This window comes from Moschus berezovskii, chromosome 16 (assembly GCF_049115385.1).
Source record: "Moschus berezovskii isolate FMDL1 chromosome 16, NW_MosBer_1.0, whole genome shotgun sequence".
NCBI classification, from domain to species: Eukaryota; Metazoa; Chordata; class Mammalia; order Artiodactyla; family Moschidae; genus Moschus; species Moschus berezovskii.
Genome location: NC_142475.1, coordinates 43,353,952 through 43,377,828, shown reverse-complemented (window position 1 = coordinate 43,377,828; position 23,877 = coordinate 43,353,952).

The window sequence follows — 23,877 nt, the reverse complement described above, 5'->3', positions numbered from 1 at the left end:
CTTAATCTACCTGTATTTTGTCTTCCAGGACTAAGTGACAGATTTTCCTTTGTTAAGAGTCATTATTGAGTGGGGATCAGTTATATCTTCTTTGTCCAGCAAATCAGCATGATAAACTCAAGTTTGAAAGCTTGACTTTTTGCATTGATTGTCCCTGCATGGGTGTGAGCACTTTTACTAAAACATTGTAGGTATATTTCCAGAGGGAAAAGTTTAATTTCAGTCTCCATCAATGACTATGATTGGGAGGGATTAAAAAAAAAGACCTCTTCCCAAATACAAATTTTTTGCAGTGAAATATACCCCCAAAGTGTTAAATATTACTAATTAGGTGACAATACTATGAAATTTTCCTCTCTCAAACATCCTTTACTTTTGCATGTGAATACTTGTGCTTAGTCGCTCAGTCTTGTCCACCTCTTCGCAACCCCATGGCCTGTAGCCTGCCAGGTTCCTCTGTCAATGGGATTTTTCAGACAGGAAAACTAGAGTGAGTTGCTGTTTCCTACTCCAGGGGATCTTCCCAACCCAGGGAGCAAACCTGCGTCTCTTGCATCTCCTGCATGGATACTTTACCACTGCACCACCTAGATGCCCATGTGAATACTTATGATCACTCAGAGGTGGATGAGCTATCTTTTTGTTTTACCTCTTCAAAATTTTAAATATATCTAAAGAAAGCTGTAGTAGTTTTTTCACAGATGCATCAAAAGCTATTGGAGGGAGGTTATTATGACACTGAAGTGATGGTTACTTTTTAGACATATGCAGACCATGGTCAGAGACCAAATATTAGAACAAAAGATGCTTGTATCTCCTATCACTTGGGAAATTACAAGAGTTTTGGAGCTTTTGCCAGTAATTGGGGATAGAAACCAATAAATGTATTTTCTATAATCTCACAGGGTCTTCACATAGTAAGTACTATACAAATCTTTGTTATGTAAGCAAGCATGAAAGAAATATAGACTCTTTAGTGGGTATGAGAATTGCAGGGTAAGGTTAAAATATTTTCAATTTGTAACTGCTTATTTTTACAAATAAGTGTTTCTCCCAAATTTCTAATGATTAAATGACTTGTAGAATTTGTGTTTTATAAATAATAGTGTTGTACAATTAGGTCTAATGCATAGGAAAACGTGCAATTATTTTATATTTTGGCCAAGTAAGCATGTCAATTCGGAGAAGGAGATGGCACCCCACTCCAGTACTCTTGCCTGGAAAATCCCATGGACGGAGGAGCCTGGTAGGCTGCAGTCCATGGGGTCGCGAAGAGTCGGGCACAACTGAGTGACTTCACATTCACTTTTCACTTTCATGCATTGGAGAAGGAAATGGCAACCCACTTTAGTATTCTTGCCTGGAGAATCCCAGGGATGGGGGAGCCTGGTGGGCTGCCCTCTATGGGGTCGCACAGAGTCGGACACGACTGAAGCGACTTAGCAGACACAGTAGTAGCAAGCATGTCAATTATTCTTTTATATATAGCATTAAAATTACATTGTCTAAAAAAAGATACGTTCCATAAAAGTTATTTTCTTATATTGGTAAACATAATAAATTTTCTTTAACTTTTCATTCATTAGGTTATAGAAATTCTCCAGTGTTGATTGTACTGTACTCAAATATGCATAAACTGAAAAGCACTGTGCATAATTGTGTTCAAAACTTGCTTTGTCAAAAGTTTTTCACCTTGAATTGTATACCATAGAGCTTTGAAAATTTTCAAGTAGAAAATACAATTTTGATAGTGTAGAATTGTAATCTTATTATTGAAAAAACCCTACCTGATTATCTGGGCTTGAATTGTAATTTTAAGTTTAGTTTTGTTATTTTACTCAGTTTACACTTTAAAATATCAGGATGAATTTGAATATTCATAGGTACATTATTATCTGTGCCTCTTAAAAATATTTGGAGTAACTTTTTTCCCTAGGAATCTGACCTGTCACTGAGCAGCCCCCGCCCCCTCATTTTTCTGTGCCAAAATCCCCCGCTTCTGGGTTGTTTGGCTCTGAGTTAGCACTCAAAAGATGAAATCCTACACTGAATAAATGGTCAATATGTATTTTATGTCTCCTGCTTTTATGTCAGAATTGTGGATCTTGTCATGCAGAAGTGAAATCTTAAGAGTGCTAATTAAATATCAAGAATTCAAACCTACATAAAATGCATTTTTCTAAATTGCACATTTCAGTTGGCCTCAGACTCCAGATTCAATACTTCAGAACCTCTTTGTCCATTCAGATGTCCAGGAAGTATTGATCTGTGACAGACCCACTAACAAGGTTTTAGCTACCATGTGAGTACTGAAAGGGCTATACAAGAGAACAACAGCCACAACCCTGCATCTCATTCAGCCCAGAAGTTTGTGTTGCTTTTGTTCTGCAGCTCTCTGGAGACTGTTATCCACATAAAGCCAAAATATCCAAACAAGCCTACTTTAATGGGCTTCAGTTGTTGATTTGGAGTTAGTTTCCCTTACTTCATCATTTCTCAAAGGTACACGTTGAAACACCATGAAATTGAATGAATGTGTTGCTCAATTTTGGTTAGAAGAGGTGGTTTACTTTACGAGAAGTGGGGCCCAACTGGATCACAGTTAGAAGGATGTAAAAGTACATTAACAGCAGACTTGCTGGGGAAGTGAAATCGTAGCTTTTCAGTGAGAGGGTGTGTGTGTGTGCGTGTGTATATGTGTGTGTGTTTGAATGTCTAAATCTTTGTTTCTGGAATTAAAGGTAACTGTTAACGGAGAAGGCAATGGCAAGCCACTCCAGTACTCTTGCCTAGAAAATCCCATGGATGAAGGAGCCTGGTGGGCTGCAGTCCGTGGGGTCGCTAAGGGTCGGACACGACTGAGTGACTTCACTTTCACTTTTCAGTTTCACACGTTGGAGAAGGAAATGGCAACCCACTCCAGTGTTCTTGTCTGGAGAATCCCAGGGAAGGGGGAGCCTGGTGGGCTTCCGTCTATGGGGTCACACAGAGTCGTACACGACTGAAGTGACTTAGCAGCAGCAGTTAACTTACTACTGACTCAAATCATAATCTGGTTAAGATATATTTAAACTTTAAGCAAATTGTTACTTTACATTATCTTAAGTACCTTATGCATGTATTTTTACAGAGATAATGAAGATCTGGAGCATAGTGATGGTTTCATACAGAATTTATATCCCTATATTGAAATAATAAACATGAGTTAGCCCTTATCAGTCAGATAGATAACACAGTTTGGTGATGTATCCTCTGGTATTTATTTACTTTTTAAGATGTCAGCATAAAAATCAGATTTTTCTGTTTTATTTATGCTGTTGGGGCCAGTGTGAGGAAAGCAGGAGAGACTCCATCTTGAAGCCTGTCATCCATCTTAAGACAGGATGTGAACTGGGCCTGAACCCTGCCCAAGAGTGAGGAAACCGTTGCTAGTGAAAACCAGGTCTCCTGGAGAATTCCCTCCCTACAGATTGCAAAGAGATTGTAGTTGAGATCAGGCTGCCCTTGTTGCATTAACTGTGGAGACATCCCCCCTTTAACCTTAATTAATTGTTTGTTCTCCTAGCATCTACTTGTAAAACTCAGTCATGTACAACAAAGAGGTTGCGAACATATACCCACAGTCACGTAGTGGGGGGTATAAAACTGGGCCTGTCAGAAACATCAGGGTCCTTGTTGGGAACTGATTCTGCTTGGACCCACTGGTGTAATAAACTGTACTCGACTGTCTTGAGTGTCCTCTGAGGTGTGTTTTGCAACTCTGGATTCCACAACAATGCTGTTATCAATTCTTTAGAAAATCCTCTCATTCACATTTTATATGGCTTACATACTCTCTGTATATACACGTAGTATATTTTATAAATGTAAATGTATATAGTTTTTTATAAAATACGGGTTCAGTTCAGTTCAGTTCAGTTCAGTCGCTCAGTCGTGTCCGACTCTCCGCGACCCCATGAATCACTGCACGCCAGGCCTCCCTATCCATCACCAACTCCCGGAGTTCACTCAAACTCAACTTGTCCAAAATTGTGTGAATGCCACTCAGCTGACAAAGTGGGAGGAGCACTTAGAAGTGGGGAAATTTGGGTTCCATGCGACGAGTTGACTCACTGGAAAAGACTCTGATGCTGGGAGTGATTGGGGGCAGGAGGACACAGGGACAACAGAGAATGAGATGGCTGGATGGCATCACCGACTCTATGGAGGTGGGTTTGAGTGAACTCCGGGAGTTGGTGATAGACAGGGAGGCCTGGCGTGCTGTGATTCATGGGGTCACAAAGAGTTGGACACGACTGAGCGACCGAACTGAACTGAACTGAACTGAAATCTCAGTTTTGCTTCAGAGTCTTAGTGCAAGTTTGTGTGCGCAACACATAGTGAGGCCAAACAAACTGAAACCTCTGAGTTTGGAGCAGAGAAAGATCTATTGCAGGGCCACGCGAGGAAGACAGGTGGCTCATGCCCTGAAAAGCCTCCGCTTCCCTGAACGTTTCTGCAAAGCATTTTTAAAAGCCAGGTGAGGAATGAGAAGTCACAGCGGATATGATCAGTTGGGTCACAATTCTCTGATTCATGGGTGCTGAGATGGTGTCATAGGGGTAACTTTAACAGTCCTTAGGCTCCAGGAGGCCTGGGGCTATGTGTTCATTGTCGACAATTAGTTAACATCTTCCATTTGGTGGGAGGTTGTTTCACAACTGTAAAACAACGCAGGAAATGTGCATCAAATACTGTTATTCAGTAGGTTCTTCGGAAAGGAGAGTGTTCCAGGAAGGCCCCTTAGGGTCCTCTTGTTACAGGTGTGGCTGTTGACAGAGCATTTCATACATCAGGAGCACTGTCACCATGACCATCTCTGTTCAGGTTCACTCTGTCTGGACTGCCTTTCACATCTGACATCACGCAGGAAAATTCTACCAATCTTTGTCTTTCAGAACCTGCTCCCCGTTGGATGCTTTTTCCAGCTTCTGGCCCAAACGGATCTCTCTCTTTTACAAATTGATAGAATCATAATATGTTATCTCCTTGGACTGCAAGGAGATTAAACCAGTCAGTCCTGAAGGAAATCAGTCCTAAATTTTCATTGGAAGGACTGATGCTGAAGCTGAAACTCCAGTATTTTGGCCACCTGATGGGAAGAACTGACTCATTGGAAAAGACACTGATGCTGGGAAAAATTGAAGACGGGAGAAGAAGGGGACGACAGAGGATGAGATGGTTGGATGGCATCACAGACTCAATGGACATGAGTGTGAGTAAGCTCCGGGAGTTGGTGATGGACAGGGAGGCCTGGTGTGCTTCAGTCCATGGGGTCACAAGGAGTCGGACACAACTGAATGATTGAACTGAATATGTTAATACTAGAAATGCCTTACAAAATAACATAAGCAAACTTAACCATTAAAATAGTTATCCATCCTACCACCTCTGCAACAGAATCGGATCCTGCTTTAAAACCTGGCATTGACAAGTTTAGAAAATTAGGACATATTCCATTTTAATCTCTCAAAAGCAGAACTCTTAAGAACTTCACATTCAAGTTACCCAAATTCTGTTGCAGAGCTGAAAAGAAAGTCAGTACACTGCATAAGTGGAAATTTGCAAATATTCAAGTCAAATATATTTTTCTTTGTATTAACAAAACCACCTTACTCTCCCCAGAGAATGTCTACTTCTAGACCTCGAATATACCCCTTGTCTGAAAATGCAGAATATATTTGGCTGGTAAACAGGTAGGATCTTTGCTCTGTGAGGAGGCATTTCCTGTCCTTCAGTATGGGAGCAGTGAGGGAAGAAGGGCCTCTACCTTACATGCATACACCACACACAGACACCACACACACCACACACACACACTTCATACATACCACATACACACCACATACACACTTCACACATACCACATACACACCACATACACACTTCACACATACCACATACACACCGCACACACACCACATACACACACACACACACTGCACACACACCACACACACACACTGCACACACACCACACACACACACTGCACACACACCACACACACACACATACACACTGCACATACACACCACACACACCCTTAAACATACTTCCCTGCCTTTATCTTAGCAAAGCCAGTCCAAGTAGTTAGGAGGGATGTAGGAATTAACATACTCACTTTACTCCTATAATATGTATATTTACAAAATCATTTCTGGAGAAATAATAAAAAGGTGGAAAATAAATCCTAATAAATAACATACTTTTCCATGATAAGGAATGCTCCCAACATCTTTTACTGGATAAATCAAGCTCACCAAGTCACCCATGTTGTAGAATAGATTACATTTTATTTTCAATCTAAAGAAATGCAGTTTAAATTTAAATTAAAATTGCTATATATCCTCAGTTCTTGATCAAACAAATGGGATTAAACAGAAACTCTTTACTTGAATGGATGAAAGTGAATACACACACACACACATATTTATAATAGCTATTGTGACCATCGTGAAAAATACTCTTTCAAATCAAATTAATGATTTTTTAAAAAAATCAAGTACTCTGTCCTATTAAAAACTCAAAAATGTATTTTAAAATTTTGGTTGAGAGAATGTTGTTTGTCTAATTTGAGTAGTTTTAATTAGGTTTTGTTTTTCTGAACATTTATAGAAATATTTCTGGCTCTTGAGTTTGAGTGAACTCAGGGAGTTGGTGATAGACAGGGAGGCCTGGCGTGCTGTGATTCATGGGGTTGCAGAGAGTCGGACACGACTGAGCGACTGAACTAAACTGAACTTCCGGCTCTGCCAATTTGTGCTGGTAAGTTTGGAGATTCTTTTTCCAAAAGAAAATCTGTCTTTGATTTTTATGAGTAAGCATTTTCCCAGGATTTGAAAAAGGACTCCAGTCATACAACAGAATTACTTTGCAAGGAAAAATGAATACACTGGCAAATTAAGTCATTGCACAAACCAATAAGGCTGAGAAAGCAGTTTTACTTCATTAACCATTTTATCTCATTATGTTATTAGAAATATTTGCTTTTGTGATTTAAAAACGTAAGAGGAATGTATGTCTGAAAATTGTAGGGATCAGTAAAAATATAGTTCCTCTGAGGATTTTTAATTAAAAAAAAATAATACAGGATGGAAAACAATTTGTTGTTATCTAGCACAATAAAGAATTTTAATGCCTTGCATCCCAGAATTTATATTTCTAGAAAAACTCTGAGGTATATGCACAAAAAGATATGTACAAAAATATTTATTGCAAAATGACTGATAGAAACAAAATAATAGTTAAAAATTAGAAGTCAACCAAGAGCAGGTAGATGAAATATGTTATATTTATATGATAGAATATAGCATATCTGTTAAACTGAATGAACTAAAATTAATATATAAAGAATAAATCTCAAAATATAATGATAAAATAATTACAAAATGAGAAGATAATGCAAAGTGTACTGTACTATGTATGCTTTACAACAAAACACAAAATACTACATAATTTTCAAGAATACATATAAATGTAAATGCAAATATGTTCAAAAGATTAAAAACATGTATACTAAGTTTGTGATAGTATTTATCTCAAGAGATAAATGACTAGATATGGAGGGAGAGATTTCAAATGTGTCTATAATATGTGTTAATGATTATATAAAAACAGATAAACAAGTTATAACAAATATAAATTATAAAATTTCTGGTTGGTGGGTAAATGATTATGCATTCTACTTTCTGCAAATATTTCTCTATTTTGGAATTTCTTGACGATAATCACAAGCAAACCCAGGGAATACATTTAGTAAAATTTTAGTTACTGAAATAAAGATAATCATCCCTTCTGTTGGTTATTTGATGTATTTGATATTAGGCAGCCTTTATTTACCAATATTTGAAAGGGATTTGAAGCTTATTTTCTAGCTTGTATGTGTACAAGATCACAGCGGTTTTAAGCCTTTATCCAAGACTTCTAGATCTGAATTCATTAATGACGGTACTGAGTTTAGTGGGGAAGCCAAAGGTAGATCCCCAAATTATTTGAAATGTTGACTGAAGTAAGATAATATTATAAACCTTCACTTTATACAAATACACTATTCTATATCAAGTCCAACTTACTGCTTGAGGAAACATTATTTTTTCAGAAATCACCAAAAGAGCTATTACTGTTTTGAGATGCCTATAGTATTTAACCATTTGTTTTTTGGCTGTAAATTGATATTTCGAGTTTTCCCCAAATTTTGGTTTGAAACTGATTGAAATTTAACACACATAAAGTGTTGCCCTTCTGTGTTCTCCAGTCACACATGGAGGAGAGCTTACAATCATTGTTACAAATATAATGCCTCTCTATTCCCCAGCTCCTGGAGCACAGTCCTTGTTTTAAAAGGTGATTTCCACTCAAGGCCACTATCATGGAAGATAAAGAGGTTATATCCTTTGGCTCAGATGCTAGCACATGTCTGAAGCTCCACCAATAACGAGCTCCACCAAAGTGCCACGGAGTTTGAATATTGAACATGTGGCTCCATGTAGGGTCAGTGAAAGGGTAAGATCATTGTGGAAGGTTCAGTGTACACTTTCAGTAGCAGCAAAATTTTCAGTAAAACCTGAAGCTTCAGCAAAAGTTGGCTGCATAATGCCAGTAACAACAAGTCCTGTTTATGAATCAAGTACTTTGTGACCTAACTGAATAACTTTTCTGCTAAAATGACCCAGAGTTGCTATCTGTTGCTGTCAACCACAAAGTCTGATTGATTAAAATTCAATGTGAATAAAACCCCCTAAACAGTAATATACACGTTACTGTAATATGTATAAACAGTAATACATATATATTACTGTAATATATACAAACAGTTATATATATATATATGTTTTAAAAATTATGGCTGTTTCTGCACATTTTTTAAAAAAAGGTAGAGAAAAGTAAAAATGTTGCTTTGAAATAGAATCTTGGGTACATGGTATATCTGTGGTTAAACAAACAGGTGTTACTACTGGCATCAAAAATTTTAATTCAATGCACAAATATGAATTCACTTATCACCAGGAATGCAACTACATTAAAAAAATTTTTTTCTCATCTCTCTATGCTTAATAACCTTCAAATTTCCCAGGGTACATTCATAATACGAGATGGATGTGAAGGGGAAAGTATTGAGCTGATCTTGTCACTTGGATGTCATAGCTAGAGCTGGAAACCCCCTAAATAGCATAATGCCTTAAAATTTAAAAAAATAGAAAAATAAATATTAATTTTTCAATATCATAAGAATTTTTAATTTATCATTTAGTTACTAAAAATATCATAGTTCCTGGAGAACTAAACATCTTTTATTCCTTAAAGTTCATAGCTAACATGTATAAGTCTCTAAATTTTTCAGACTTAATTTCCTTTGTATTAATCCTAACTCAACTCTATTCTCAAAGAAGGGGCAAATCATAGATAGGCTGATGTTCCAGTTTTTGTGGTGTCGCTGTTGTCATGGGTTGAATTGTATCTCCCTAAAATTCTTTTTTTTAAATGTTTGTTTAATTATTAATTAATTAGTTACTAATTAATTTAGGCTGCACTGAGGCTTAGTTGTGGCTCCTGGGATCTTCACTATGGTATGCCTACTAGCTGTAGTATGCGGGAACTAGTTCCCCAAGCAGGGATCAATACAGGGACCCTGCCTTGGGAGCACAGAGTCGTATCATCTGGACCACCAGGGAAGTACCTCCCTGAAATTCATATGTTGAAAGCCTAATCCCCAGGACTTCAGAATGTGACTGTATTTAAGACAGGGACTTTTGGGGCTTTTAGTGTGGACCCTCATTCAGTTCGACTGGTGTCCTTATAAGAGGAAATTTGGACACTCAGATACACCAGGGATGAATTTACACAGAGAAGGACATTATGAGGACACAACAGCCATCAGCAAGCCATGGAAAGTCTTTAGGATAAAGCAACTCTGCCAGTAAGTTGATTTGGGACTTCTAGCCTCCAGAATTCTGAAAAATATATTTCTGCTGTTTAAACCACCCAGTCTGTAGGTTTTGTTATGACAGCCCAAGGAAACTAATATATCAGGTTTTCAATGACTAATAAGATCCTGGAATAAATGATATTCAAATTGCTCTTTCTATCTGCTATAGAGTAGGGATTCAAAACTTACAGAAGTGTCAGGAAAGCAATTAAGTAAATGTAATATGATTTGGCTTGAAGCTCAACATTCAGAAAACGAAGATCATGGCATCTGGTTCCATCATTTCATGGGAAATAGATGGGGAAACAGTGGAAACAGTGTCAGACTTTATTTTTTTGAGCTCAAAAATCACTGCAGATGCTGATTGCAGCCAGGAAATTAAAAGACGCTTACTCCTTGCAAGGAAAGTTATGGGCAACCTAGATAGAATATTAAAAAGCAGAGACATTACTTTGCCAACCAAGGTCCGTCTAGTCAAGGCTATGGTTTTTCCCGTGGTCATGTATGGATGTGCGAGTTGGACTGTGAAGAAGGCTGATCGCCGAAGAATTGATGCTTTTGAACTGTGGTGCTGGAGAAGACTCTTGAGAGTCCCTTGGACTTCAGGGAGTTCCAACCAGTCCATTCTGAGGGAGATCAATCCTGGGTGTTCATTGGAAGGACTGATGCTAAAGCTGAAACTCCAATACTTTGGCCACCTTATGCGACGAGTTGACTCACTGGAAAAGAGTCTGATGCTGGGAAGGATTGGGGGTGGGAGGAGACGGGGACGACAGAGAATGAGATGGCTGGATGGCATCACCAACTGGATGGACATGAGTTTGAGTGAACTCCGGGAGTTGGTGATGGACTGGGATGCTGTGATTCATGGGGTCGCAAAGAGTCGGACATGACTGAGTGACTGAACTGAACTGAATATGATAAAATGTTAGGTTATAGTTATGTTGTCTTTGTATTTATGTTTGTATATCTTATTTTTTTCTAGCTTTTGATTATTAAATATGTCTGTATATAGTGGCCAGTTCTCCTTTTCAGGAAAGGTCAAGCTTCTATTTAGGGAATTAATTGCTTTCTACTTTTTTATATTAATATGTCAATTATTTTGTGATATTATGTTGATTTAGATTATATACTTTTTGTACTTTCATTGGTGTTAATTTCCTTTGCTTAATAAAATAATGTTTATAACCACCTGTCAGAATTGGTAAGAAATTACCACCTAGGAAATAAGAACTAAATTCTTTACAGAAGTTGGTTGTAAACGGAAAAAAAGCAATAAAACGTAGTAGATTCATTGGGGAAATAAAAAAGAGAAATACAATTCTCTACTATTTAGCCCACTTATAAGGAACAAAATGAGAAAAAATATATATTGGGAGTAAAATGGTAGTCAAATATTTCTCAGCAAGGAAGAAAATGATGTAAGTAGAATTTATCAGACCACTCCATTTCTAGCTCATTAAATTTTTGCACTTTGACTGAGTTATTTAATTTTAAACTAAATTGCAATCAGTTCAGTTCAGTCCCTCAGTTGTGTCCAGCTCTTTGCGACCCCATGAATCACAGCACGCCAGGCCTCCCTGTCCACACCAACTCCCGGAGTTCACTCAAACTCATGTCCATCGAGTCGGTGATGCCATCCAGCCATCTCATTCTCTGAGGTCCCCATCTCCACCTGCCCCCAATCCTTCCCAGCATCAGAGTCTTTTCCAGTGAGTCAACTTGTCACATGAGGTGGCCAAAATATTGGAGTTTCAGCTTCAGCATCAGTCCTTCCAATGAACACCCAGGATTGATCTCCTTCAGAATGGACTGGTTGGACCTCCTTGCAGTCCAAGGGACTCTCAAGAGTCTTCTCCAGCCCCACAGTTCAAAAGCATCAATTCTTCGGCGATCAGATAGTGTATATTACTTGATCAGTGTCCTGTACATAATAGATGTTTGCTAAATGTTAGAGTCATTTCCTTCTTCCCTAAAATCCAAGAAACCTAAAACTCAAATCCTTTGGTAGGAAGAAAAGAAAAAAAATGTCTTAAAAAACATCTTTAAGTGAAATTATCATGAACATGATTATTTGAAGTGTTTGACTTTATTAAGCAACAAATTGCAGTATGCAGAAGAGGTTTATTTGTTGTTGTTTAGTCTCCTAAGTCGTTTAGATGAGAGGTTTCATGGATTAGATTTTTGTGCAGAAAAGGCTATTTGAAAATGTATATGAATAATTTGAAATTCATATGCAGAGAAATACTGGCTTTGAAGGATTTGAAGAAGGAAGAAGTGTGGGCAAAGCCACACATTTGAGAGATGATTTTGGCAGCAGTGTCTGGCAGCATGTTACAGAAACACAAAAATGTGGAGGAGAGGTAAGCCTGCATATGTGGAAGCTGGGGAGGTGAGATGAAATGAACCAGCTGTGTATGATGTTGCTGGAGAAACAGAAAAGTGTGTTATGAAGGAAGGAACACTGAGAAATTTTTTCAGTTTGGGGTTCAAAATACTACTAAATGGTTGATTTTAGGATGTGGCGTCTTAAGAAAAAACTCAGGGATGGAAGAATAAAGAACTAGAGGGTAGAAAGATGCAAATATCAACATTTGGTACCATAGGAAAAATATTTTGAGTAAACTAGGTAATTTTTTATTCTGATGAAAATTCAAAAATCAAGAATGAGAAAAAAAAATTACTTACTTCTTTGTTTTAATGTGTATATTTTATTACAGCCTGTAGATATAGTGTATTTAGCCAATTCACTATTACTGGAATGTTTCATTTTTTATTTACATAGAGTTAAGGTAGACTAGCCTTATAATTATAAAGTTTAGCACTTAATTGATTACTTTCTTATGGGGCTTTTCTTTTGGTGGACTTGTTCGAGTGTATATGACTAACTATAGCTTTAAGGTATAGTTTATATCATCCTTCAGAAAGTGTATACCAACTTACCTGCCTATCAGTATTGTCTGCATATCTTCAAATTTGCCAGTTACGAATTGATTTTGAAAAATAGAGCACTTGTCTAAACTGTATTTATGGGATAGGTGTGGATGCTTTTATTTTATGTTAGGCTTTAGTATTAATTTTTAATCATTTTTGTTTTAATAAGTACAAGTAGGAAGTAATGTCTTTCCATTCAGTATTAGAGCTGGTCACATATCAGTAAGCAACAGAACTGGTTCTGGAACACAAGTCTCCTTGTCCTTGTTGTGTTCTGTAAATCACTATGCCACACGCCTTCAGGAGTTTCCCTGTCATAGACTCACTTCTGGGTGTGTGCTCAGCTGTGTCGGACTCTACCCACCCAGGAACAGTTGTGGTTCAGTCCCTCAGTCATTGTCAACCCTTTGCGACCCCATGGGCTGCAGTACGCCAGGCTTCCCTGTCCTTCACTATCTCCTGGAACTTGCTCAGACTCATGTCCATTGAGTCAGTGATGCCACCCAACCTTCTTTTCCTCTGTAGTTCTCTGCTCCTGCCTTCAATCTTTCCCAGCATCAGGGGCTTTTTCAATGGGTTGGATCTTTGCATCTGGTGGACAAAGTATTGAAGTTTCAACTTCACCATTAGGGAATGTGCCAAATCCTAGTTACTATACCAGCGCATCAAGAAATACAGTTTTTCTTTCCCACTTTGCCATTCCCTAATTGTGTGAACTAAATACTCAACTCTTTGACAATTTAGATTTCTTTTGTGTAAAATGAAATGGGTCCTTTACAGTACAAACATTCTGTAATAAAGGTGGTTTAGTTGCTAAGTCAGGTCCGACTCTTGCAACCCTCCAGTCTCCTCTGTCGATGGGATTCTCTAGGCAAGAATACTGGAGTGGGTTGCCGTTTCCTTCTCCATCTATCATAGTGGATATGAGTAAAAATATTATACCACCTTAAATGTGAATTGTGTTAAATTGTTTATAAATGCACATGCCTCTTAATTTTGAGTAGCCTTCCTTTCTTTTTTAAATATTGGAATTAAGTACTTTCTCATTCTATTTACTGAAGATAATGTTTGCTATTTTTTGATCAACTATTATTAGTTGGCATTTTCTACTCAACAAAATCAAGAATGGAAGAAAAAAATAGAAAAATGAACTTTGAAGAAGTACAGATAATTATTAGTGGAAAAGAAACTAGAGTAGTTCTGAGAAAGTGTTTATGAGTTACTTTAATTCATTATATAATTTTTTTCAAAATTTCTGATTTACAGAAAAGTTGAACGAATAGGGGACAGAATTTCTAGACACCTTTCACCTAGATCCCCCAAAGTTAATATGTTACAATATTTGCTTAATCATTTTTTTTTAGGTGAAGGGTAGATTTTTCTCTAAACCATTCAAAAGTAAATTGCAACAATGAAGTACCTTTATCATAAACACTTTAGTATTAATTTTCCAAGGAGGTCACCATGGTACAGTTTTCAAAAAAGGCAATTAATATTGATGCAAGACTTTACTGCGATTTCTCCAATGTCTATATTAATGAACTTTGTGCAAAAGAAAAGCCAAAATTATGTGTGTTCAGTTGTCATATCACTTTGAAAGTGAAAGTCGCTCAGTCGTGTTCGACTTTTTGCGACCCCATAGACTGTCCGTGTAATTCTCTAGGCCAGAATACTGGAGTGGGTAGCCTTTCCCAACTCCAGGGGATCTTCCCGACCCAGGAATCAAACCCAGGTCTCCTGCACTGCAGGTGGATTCTTTACCAACTGAGACACAATGGAAGCCCAAGAATACTGGAGTGGGTAGCCTAGCCCTTCTCCAGCGGATCATCTCAACCCAGGAATCAAACCAGGATCTCCTGCATTGCAGGCAGATTCTTTACCAACTGATCTATCAGGGAAGCCTATCATATCACTTTAGTTTCCTTTAATTTAATAGTGCTGTGTCACTATTTTGCATTTTAAGATATTGCATATCTTGTGAGAAAATGTGCTAAAATATTGTAAATATTTTAATTATTAGCACTTATTGTTGTTGTTGACTGATTAAATCATTATAATGGTATTTGGCAAATGGTGATTTCAAATGCCATAAACCTTGCAAATTTTCTGTTAGCGTGTTACTGAAACAGAGTAATTTCTCCCTAGTTGTATATTCATTTATATCAATATGAATTACTGAATACTGTTTATTGAATATAATCTCTTACTGTAATTATTTATTTTGATATTCAAGTGGTAATGCCTGTGAGAGCTCCTTTGAGTTAGGTCTGGGCCCATCTCACAATTCCTCCATCATTCTTGTTCATTTCTTGACATTTTGGCTCAGAATTCTTCCAGGATTATCTTGTAATTTGCCCACTCCAATTCTGGAATTAGTCACTTTTTCCCAAGGGTTTCTGATTCCTTTAAGAGAAAAGTGGTATTTGGAAAACAAAATGTAGGTGTTAGATGTGTTTATTGCTTCTGGGGAGCCATTGCTTCTGCACATTTTTACAGTTCAGAAACAGGTAGTTATTACAGTAATATTTCCAAGCCTGATCCAAGTCTACAGGACTCATTCTGTCTTCTTAATTTCCATATTTGTTTCTCCCTTCTCTGTCTCCCATTTCCATAAATTTTTGTGTTTTCAGTTATAGAGAGTATAGACCATGACTTTAGAACTGCTTATTTATTTTTATCATAAAAGCAACCTTTAACTTGGATTTGACTACATTAGGAGTGCTTTTAGAAGGTATTTTTCCTTTTGTCTTTAGTCAGGGGCAAGTAGAATGACCACTGTGCTGACAGTAACTTAGTTTTGATCTCAACCATCCCCCCTTTAAGTTGTAGCAGCATTCATTTGAAAACAGGTAAGTTAATATGTTTCTGTTGTATTCAATTTTAGGGCTTTGGAGATTTTATCTTTTCTGGAATATATGAAACTTTAACATGACTACGAAAGATGTGTATAGAAAGATATATTCAGAGAATATACCAATAGACTCTTTCTACCCATTCTTTGATATTAACCAGTATCATTAGTATCTAGTTTAGCCTTTCTTGTTTCTTTGGGCTAAAGCAAGTAAATACATCAGTTCAGTTCAGTTCAGCCGCTCAGTCGTGTCCGACTCTTTGCGATCCCATATCGCAGCATACAAGGCCTCCCTGACCATCACTAACTCCTGGAGTTCACTCAAACTCATGTCCATCGAGTCGGTGATGCCATCCAGCCATCTCATTCTCTGTCGTCCACTTCTCCTCCCGCCCCCAATCCCTCCCAGCATCAGAGTCTTTTCCAGTGGGTCAGCTCTTCCCATGAAGTGGCCAAAGTATTGGAGTTTCGGCTTTAACATCAGACCTTCCAATGAACACCCAGGACTGATCTCCTTTAGGATGGACTGGTTGGATCTCCTTGCGGTACAAGGGACTCTCAAGAGTCTTCTCCAGCACCACAGTTCAAAAGCATCAATTCTTCGATGCTCAGCTTTCTTCACAGTCCAACTCTCACATCCATACATGACCACTAGAAAAACCATAGCCTTGACTAGACGGACCTTAGTTGGCAAAGTAATGTCTCTGTTTTTTAATATACTATCTAGGTTAGTCATAACTTTCCTTTCAAGGAATAAGCGTCTTTAAATTTCATGGATGCAGTCAGCATCTGCAGTGATTTTGAAGCCCCGAAAAATAAAGTCTGACACTGTTTTCACTGTTTCACCATCTATTTCCCATGAAGTGATGGGACCAGATGCCATGATCTTAGTTTTCTGAATGTTGAGCTTTAAGCCAACTTTTTCACTCTCCTCTTTCACTTTCATCAAGAGGTTCTTTAGTTCCTCTTCACTTTCTGCCATAAGGGTGGTGTCATCTGCATATCTGAGGTTATTGATATTTCTCCTGGCAATCTTGATTCCAGCTTGTACTTCCTCCAGCCCAGTGTTCCTCATGATGTACTCTGCATACAAGTTAAATAAGCAGGGTGACAATATACAGCCTTAATGTACTCCTTTTCCTATTTGGAATCAGTCTGTTGTTCCATGTCCAGTTCTAACTGTTGCTTCCTGACCTGCATATAGGTTTCTCAAGAAGCAGGTCAGGTGCTCTGGTATTCCCATCTCTTTCAAAATTTTCCACAGTTTATTATGATCCACACAGTCAAAGGCTTTGACATAGTCAATAAAGCAGAAATAGATGTTTTTCTGGAACTCTCTTGTTTTTTCCATGATCCAGAGGATGTTGGCAATTTGATCCCTGGTGCCGCTCCCTTTTCTAAAACCTGCTTGAACATCTGGAAGTTCACGTTCACGTATTGCTGAAGCCTGGCTTGGAGAATTTGAGCATGACTTTACTAGCGTGTGAGATGAGTGCAATTGTGCGGTAGTTTGAGCATTCTTTGGCATTGCCTTTCTTTGAGATTTCAATGAAACCTGACCTTTTCCAGTCCTGTGGCCACTGCTGAGTTTTCCAAATTTGCTGGCATATTGAGTGCAGCACTTTCACAGCATCATCTTTCAGGATTTGAAATAGCTCAACTGGAATTCCATCACCTCCACTACCTTTGTTCTTAGTGATGCTTTTGAAGGCCCACTTGACTTCACATTCCAGGATGTCTGGCTCTAGGTAAGTGATCACAGCATCGTGATTATCTGTGTCATGAAGATCTTTTCTGTACAGTTCTTCTGTGTATTTTTGCCACCTCTTCTTAATATCTTCTGCTTCTGTTAAGTCCATACCATTTCTGTCCTTTATCGAGTCCATCTTTGCGTGAAATGTTCCCTTTGTATCTCTAATTTTCTTGAAGAGTTCTCTAGTCTTTCGTATTCTGTTGTTTTCCTTTATTTCTTTGCATTGATTGCTGAGGAAGGCTTTCTTATCTCTCCTTGCTATTCTTTGGAACTCTGCATTCAGATGCTTATATCTTTCCTTTTCTCCTTTGCTTTTCACTTCTCTTCCTTTCACAGCTATTTGTAAGGCCTCCTCAGACAGGCATTTTGCTTTTTTTCATTTCTTTTCATGGGGATGGTCTTGATCCGTGTCTCCTGTACAATGTCATGAACCTCCGTCCAGAGTTCATCAGGCACTCTATCAATCAGATCTAGTCACTTAAATCTTTTTCTCACTTCCACTATATAATTATAAGGGATTTGATTTAGGTCATATCTGAATGGTTTTTCCTACTTTCTTCAATTTAAGTCTGAATTTGGCAATAAGGAGTTCATGATGTGAGCCATAGTCAGCTCTTGGTCTTGTTTTTGCTAACTATATACAGCTTCTCCATCTTTGGCTGCAAAGAATACAATCAGTCAGATTTCAGTGTTGACCATCTGGTGATGTCCATGTATAGAGTCTTCTCTTGTGTTATTGGCAGAGGGTGTTTGCTATGACCAGTGTGATCTCTTGCCAAAACTCTATTAGCCTTTGCCCTGCTTCATTCCGCATTCCAAGGCCAAATTTGCCTGTTACCCCAGGTGTTTCTTGACTTCTTACTTTTGCATTCCAGTCCCCTATAATGAAAGGACATCTTTTTGGGGTGTTAGTTCTAAAAGGTCTTGTAGGTCTTCATAGGACTGTTCAACTTCAGCTTCTTCAGTGTTACTGGTTGGGGCATAGGCTTGGATTACTGTGATATTGAATGGTTTGCCTTGGAAACGAATAGAGATCATTCTGTAATTTTTGAAATTGCACCCAAGTGCTGCATTTTGGACTCTTTTGTTGACCATGATGGCTACTTCATTTCTTCTAAGGGATTCCTCCCCATAGTAGTAGATATAATGCTCATCTGAGTTAAATTCACCCATTCCAGTCAATTTTAGTTCACTGATTCCTAGCATGTCAACGTTCACTCTTGCCATCTCCTGTTTGACCACTTCCAATTTGCCTTGATTCATGGACCTAATATTCAAAGTTCCTATGCAATATTTCTCTTTACAGCATCGGACCTTGCTTCTATCACCAGTCACATCCACAACTGGGTATTGTTTTTGCTTTGGCTCCATCCCTTCATTCTTTCTGGATTTATTTCTCCATTGATCTCTAGTAGCATATTGGGCACCTACTGACCTGGGGAGTTCCTCTCTCAGTATCCTATCATTTTGCCTTTTCATACTGTTCATGGGGTTCTCAAGGCAAGAATAATGAAGTGGTTGCAATTCCCTTCTCCAGTGGACCACATTCTGTCAGACCTCTCCACCATGACCCGTCCATCTTGGGTGGCCCCACACGGCATGGCTTAGTTTCATTAAGTTAGATAAGGCTCTGGTCCGTGTGATCAGATTGACTAGATTTCTCTGATTATGGTTTCAGCGTGTCTTCCCTCTCGCAACACCTACTGTCTTACTTGGGTTTCTCTTAAAATATATGTAAATACATAGATATATTTTATTTTCCCCTCTTTTTTAACACCAGGCTTCCCTGGTGGCTCAGTGGTAAAGAATCTTCCTGCCAATGCAGGAGAGGAGATGTGGGTTCAATCCCTGGATCTGAAAGATCCCCTGGAGAAGGAAATAGCAAGCTGCTCTGATATTCTTCCCTGGTATATCCCATGGATAGAAGAGCCTGGCCATCAACAGTCCACAGGGTTGCAAAAGAGTCAGATATGACTTAGCAACTATATAAAACAACAACTTTTTTATATCTGTTACTCTTCTATACTTATCCTTTTTTCATAACAAAATGTATTCTAGAAATGACTCCATATAAATTCTTCTTTCATTTTTACACTTTCATAACACTCTATTGGATGTGGTTATATTAGATACACATAGAGATAGCAGAGTTTATACAGTTATTTCCCTATGTATGTCCATTATATTATGGCCAGTATTTTGTGATAAGTATGTTGGAGTAAATATTCTTGAGCATATCATGTATTTTAGTGTTGCTGGAGATGTATCTTTAGATGAACTCCTAAAATTGGGATTACTATATGTTTTTTGGTGAGTTTTGACAAATTCTCCTTTGCAAGGTTTGTATAAATGTGTGTTCCCACCGTCAATATATGAGAGTCTGTTTCTCCAGTCCCATCAATAAATGTACTATTTTGCAGTTTAATATTTTCCAATTTAGTAAGTGAAAACACTATCTCAGTTCTGTTTTAAATTGCCTTCTTCTAATTATGTATGATGTAGAACATAATTTTGTATGTTTAAGGATAATATTTCCATTTTTTGTCTGAGAATTATCTGTATTTTTTGTCTGTTTTAGGCTTTTGTAATTTTTATCTCAGTTTTTAAAAATTCTTTATATAGTAGCAAGGGTTAGCCCTGTTTCTATATGTTGCAAGTATTTTCTTTCAGTTTGTCAGTTTTATTTTTATTTTATAAATAAATTTATTTATTTTAAATTATTTTATTTATTTATTATATTTTGTCATGTCAATTAAAAATTATTTAGCCAGTTAACCATTCTTTTATTTTATTACCTCCAGATTTTTTAGTCATAATTAGAAAGTATTTTCCTACATGCAAGTTAAAGAAGGATCCACCAATATTTTATTTTGCATTGGTTAAATCGTTACTTTATGTTAAGTGTCACCTTATTTTTGCTGAAGTTTTTTTCTCATTTTAGCTATTAACTATTTGAAAATTAAGTATATCATCAATATATCACCGTTTTCCACCTTCCTTTTAGTATAGTTGATAGTAGTAGTTGATTTGCCATTGACAATAATTGTGTGATTGTTTTGGGGATATATGTGTCTACCACTAAAATTAGTGTCTACCATTAAAATTAATAATTTTTCATTATATAATATCAAATTTTTTTAAACTTAAGAGAAGTTTATGGATCTAAATAGCATGATACTAATAAATTCATGCTGACAAACTATGTGAGCTTGTTTAACTAAAATGGTAATAAAGCCAGGGAAATACTAACCACTTACATTTAAGACCTTGTAAGATATTCACTTAATTTGGACTTATTCCTAAGAGAAGAAAAGAGTGTTTGTAGGCTTTTAATGATTGATGTGATAGGTACTCTGATTGTAATGTGAATAATAGATTCAGTTCAGTTCGGTCGCTCAGCACATGAATCACAGCACACCAGGCCTCACTGTCCATCACCAACTCCCAGAGTTCACTCAAACTCATGTCCATCAAGTCGGTGATACCATCCAGCCATCTCATTCTCTGTCGTCCCCTTCTCCTCCCCTCACCAATCCCTCCCATCAGAGTCTTTTCCAGTGAGTCAACACATCGCATGAGGTGGCCAAAGTATTGGAGTTTCAGCTTTAGCATCACTCCTTCCAATGAACACCCAGGATTGATCTCCTTTAGAATGGACTGGTTGGATCTCCTTGCAGTCCAAAGGACTCTCAAGAGTCTTCTCCAGCACCACAGTTCAAAAGCATCAATTCTTTGGAGATCAGCTTTCTTCACAGTCCAACTCTCACATCCATACATGACCACGGGAAAAACCATAGCCTTGACTAGACGGACCTTTGTTGGCAAAGTAATGTCTCTGCTTTTAACATACTATCTGCTGCTGCTGCTGCTAAGTCACTTCAGTCGTGTCCGACTCTGTGTGACCCCATAGACGGAAGCCCACCAGGCTCCCCCGTCCCTGGGATTCTCCAGGCAAGAACACTGAAGTGGGTTGCCATTTCCTTCTCCAATGTGTGAAAGTGAAAAGTGAAAGTGAAGTCACTCAGTTGTATCCAACCCTTAGCGACCCCATGGACTGCAGCCCACCAGGCTCCTCCATCCATTGGATTTTCTACACAAGATTACTGGAGTGGCTTGCCATTACCTTCTCCGAACATACCATCTAGGTTGGTCATAACTTTCCTTCCAAGGAGTAAGCGTCTTTTAATTTCATGGCTGCAATCAGCATCTGCAGTGATTTTGGAGCCCCAAAAAATAAAGTCTGACACTGTATGGATTAGAAAACATATAAAGCATTTAAAAAGGAGACAACATACTGAAGTATGATGATGGTGGTTTCTTCAAAGGAATTAGTTTTTGTGAGAGAAGTGAATGAATTTAAGACATATTTGGAAGGTAAAAACAACATGATTTAGAAATGAATGAATATGGATGTGAGTAATGTGGAATAGTCCAAGATAAAGCTCAAGGTTTTTGTTTAGTTCAAATGTATGTAGAGTCATAATAATGGCTTTGTATGAAAAGGTGGAAAGAGATAAGTTGAATTTTGAAATGTTGAGTTTTAGATGACTACAGGACCCTAAAGTGGAGGTTCAATAAGTAGTTGCATATATGAATCTGATTCCTAAGAGACTAAAGTTAATGATTAAACATCTTTAAAACAGAGTGGGATGAGTTTTCTTGAGTAAACTGTGGACATGCAGTAATCATGGTTACTAAAAATGGCATTGCAGAAGGGAAAATGGACAAATGCTGAAAGAAAAGTATCTTAATAATATTATATATACAGATGCATTTCAATGAATCTATTCATTTCAACAGAAACTCTGGGGATGTTGGGCTTGGAAAGAAAGCTTCAAACAGTTTGTGGGTAGGTGTGGCTTGAGGCCAGATTTTCTGGTCAACCAACTAGGACAGTTATAGATGCGAAGATCTCTTTTACTAAAGATTTTTTAAAAGCAAGGCCAATAGGCCACATGGTTTTTACTAAACGGAGTCAATTCTTGATATGCCCTCCTCTGAAACCTTACAAAGCAACAGTTTGGTAGAAGAGGGAAGTGAGTAAACATATATAAACTCCCATAAGGTAACTGTTGAAGCTTAATGCAAGGCATACGGCAACACAAAGCTTCTGATCTATATACTTTACCCAGTGTTTTTAAATAGCATATCTACTGGATGCTTGTGAACTTAGAAAGCATAATGCAGTAATGTATTTGAAAGAGTTAATGAAGGAAGTCAAGAGCAATAAAAGATCACAAGACAAAAAGGTCAGTCCGGCCAAGGAAAATGGTGATAAATTGTAACCAGGTGTCTTTATTTCCTGATTCCTCAAGTACTGCACACTCAGCTTTCTCTGCTAGAAAGGGCAGCTTGTGAAATTCCATATGGCATTTGTCAGCTTCAATAATTCCTTCCAAGATCTCAGAATTATTTGCTTTAATCTCAACTACTTCAGAGGCAGATGAGTAAGCCATTGGGAACTTACATAGGTAGTAAAAGAAAACCTACTGTTCATTGTGATTTAGGCATCTCGTAGAAATACCTTATAGGCATTCTGATGTTTGTCTGCTATAATCACTGAGGACAAAGTGGGTCTAATTGTAGCATTGCTCATATACACAGGTCAAAAACCGAGTTATAAAGCTTTCCATAATTATATATACTGACGTTTGCAACACAGATACTCATTCCTGTGAATGTATTTCGTATATTATTCATGTTCTCTCTGAGTTTCTTCATAAGGTTAATTGTTCTTTGATTGCAAACTCACTAAATGTAGTAGTCTTTGTTTTTGTATTGGTATTTGTTTTAGTCCATATTATTTCACTAAACTATATTAACAGGGAAACATTCAAAGAATTCTTCAATCTAACAGATTACATCTGTCTCTGAGATACAGAGCAGAGAAACCATCTGGGAAGAAGCAGGCAAAGTGTTGCAACATTTTTCTGGTACTGGACTAAGAAAATACACTGATCAGAATATGGCAAGAAGCAAGCGCTTGTCACCCACATGGAATCAAGGCAAGATTCCTATCTCCCATCCATGTCTTGAGGAAAGGGATAAAATGATAGAAAAATCCACTGTATTTAAAATACCAGTACAGAAGAATAAAGAACATTCTTCTACTGTTCCACTTTGAGGAGACTCACTTTTATTTTTTTAATGAATTTTTATTGAAGTATCGTTTCTTTACAATGTTGTATTAGTATCTGCTATACAGCAAAGTGAACCACCTGTTCGTATACATCATGCTCATGCTTGGCTGTGTCTGACTCTTTGTGAACCCATGGACTGTAGCCCACCATGTTCCTATGTACATGGGATTTCCCAGGCAAGAATACTGGAGTAGGTTTCCATTTCTTATTCCAGTATGTATGCATATACTCCTT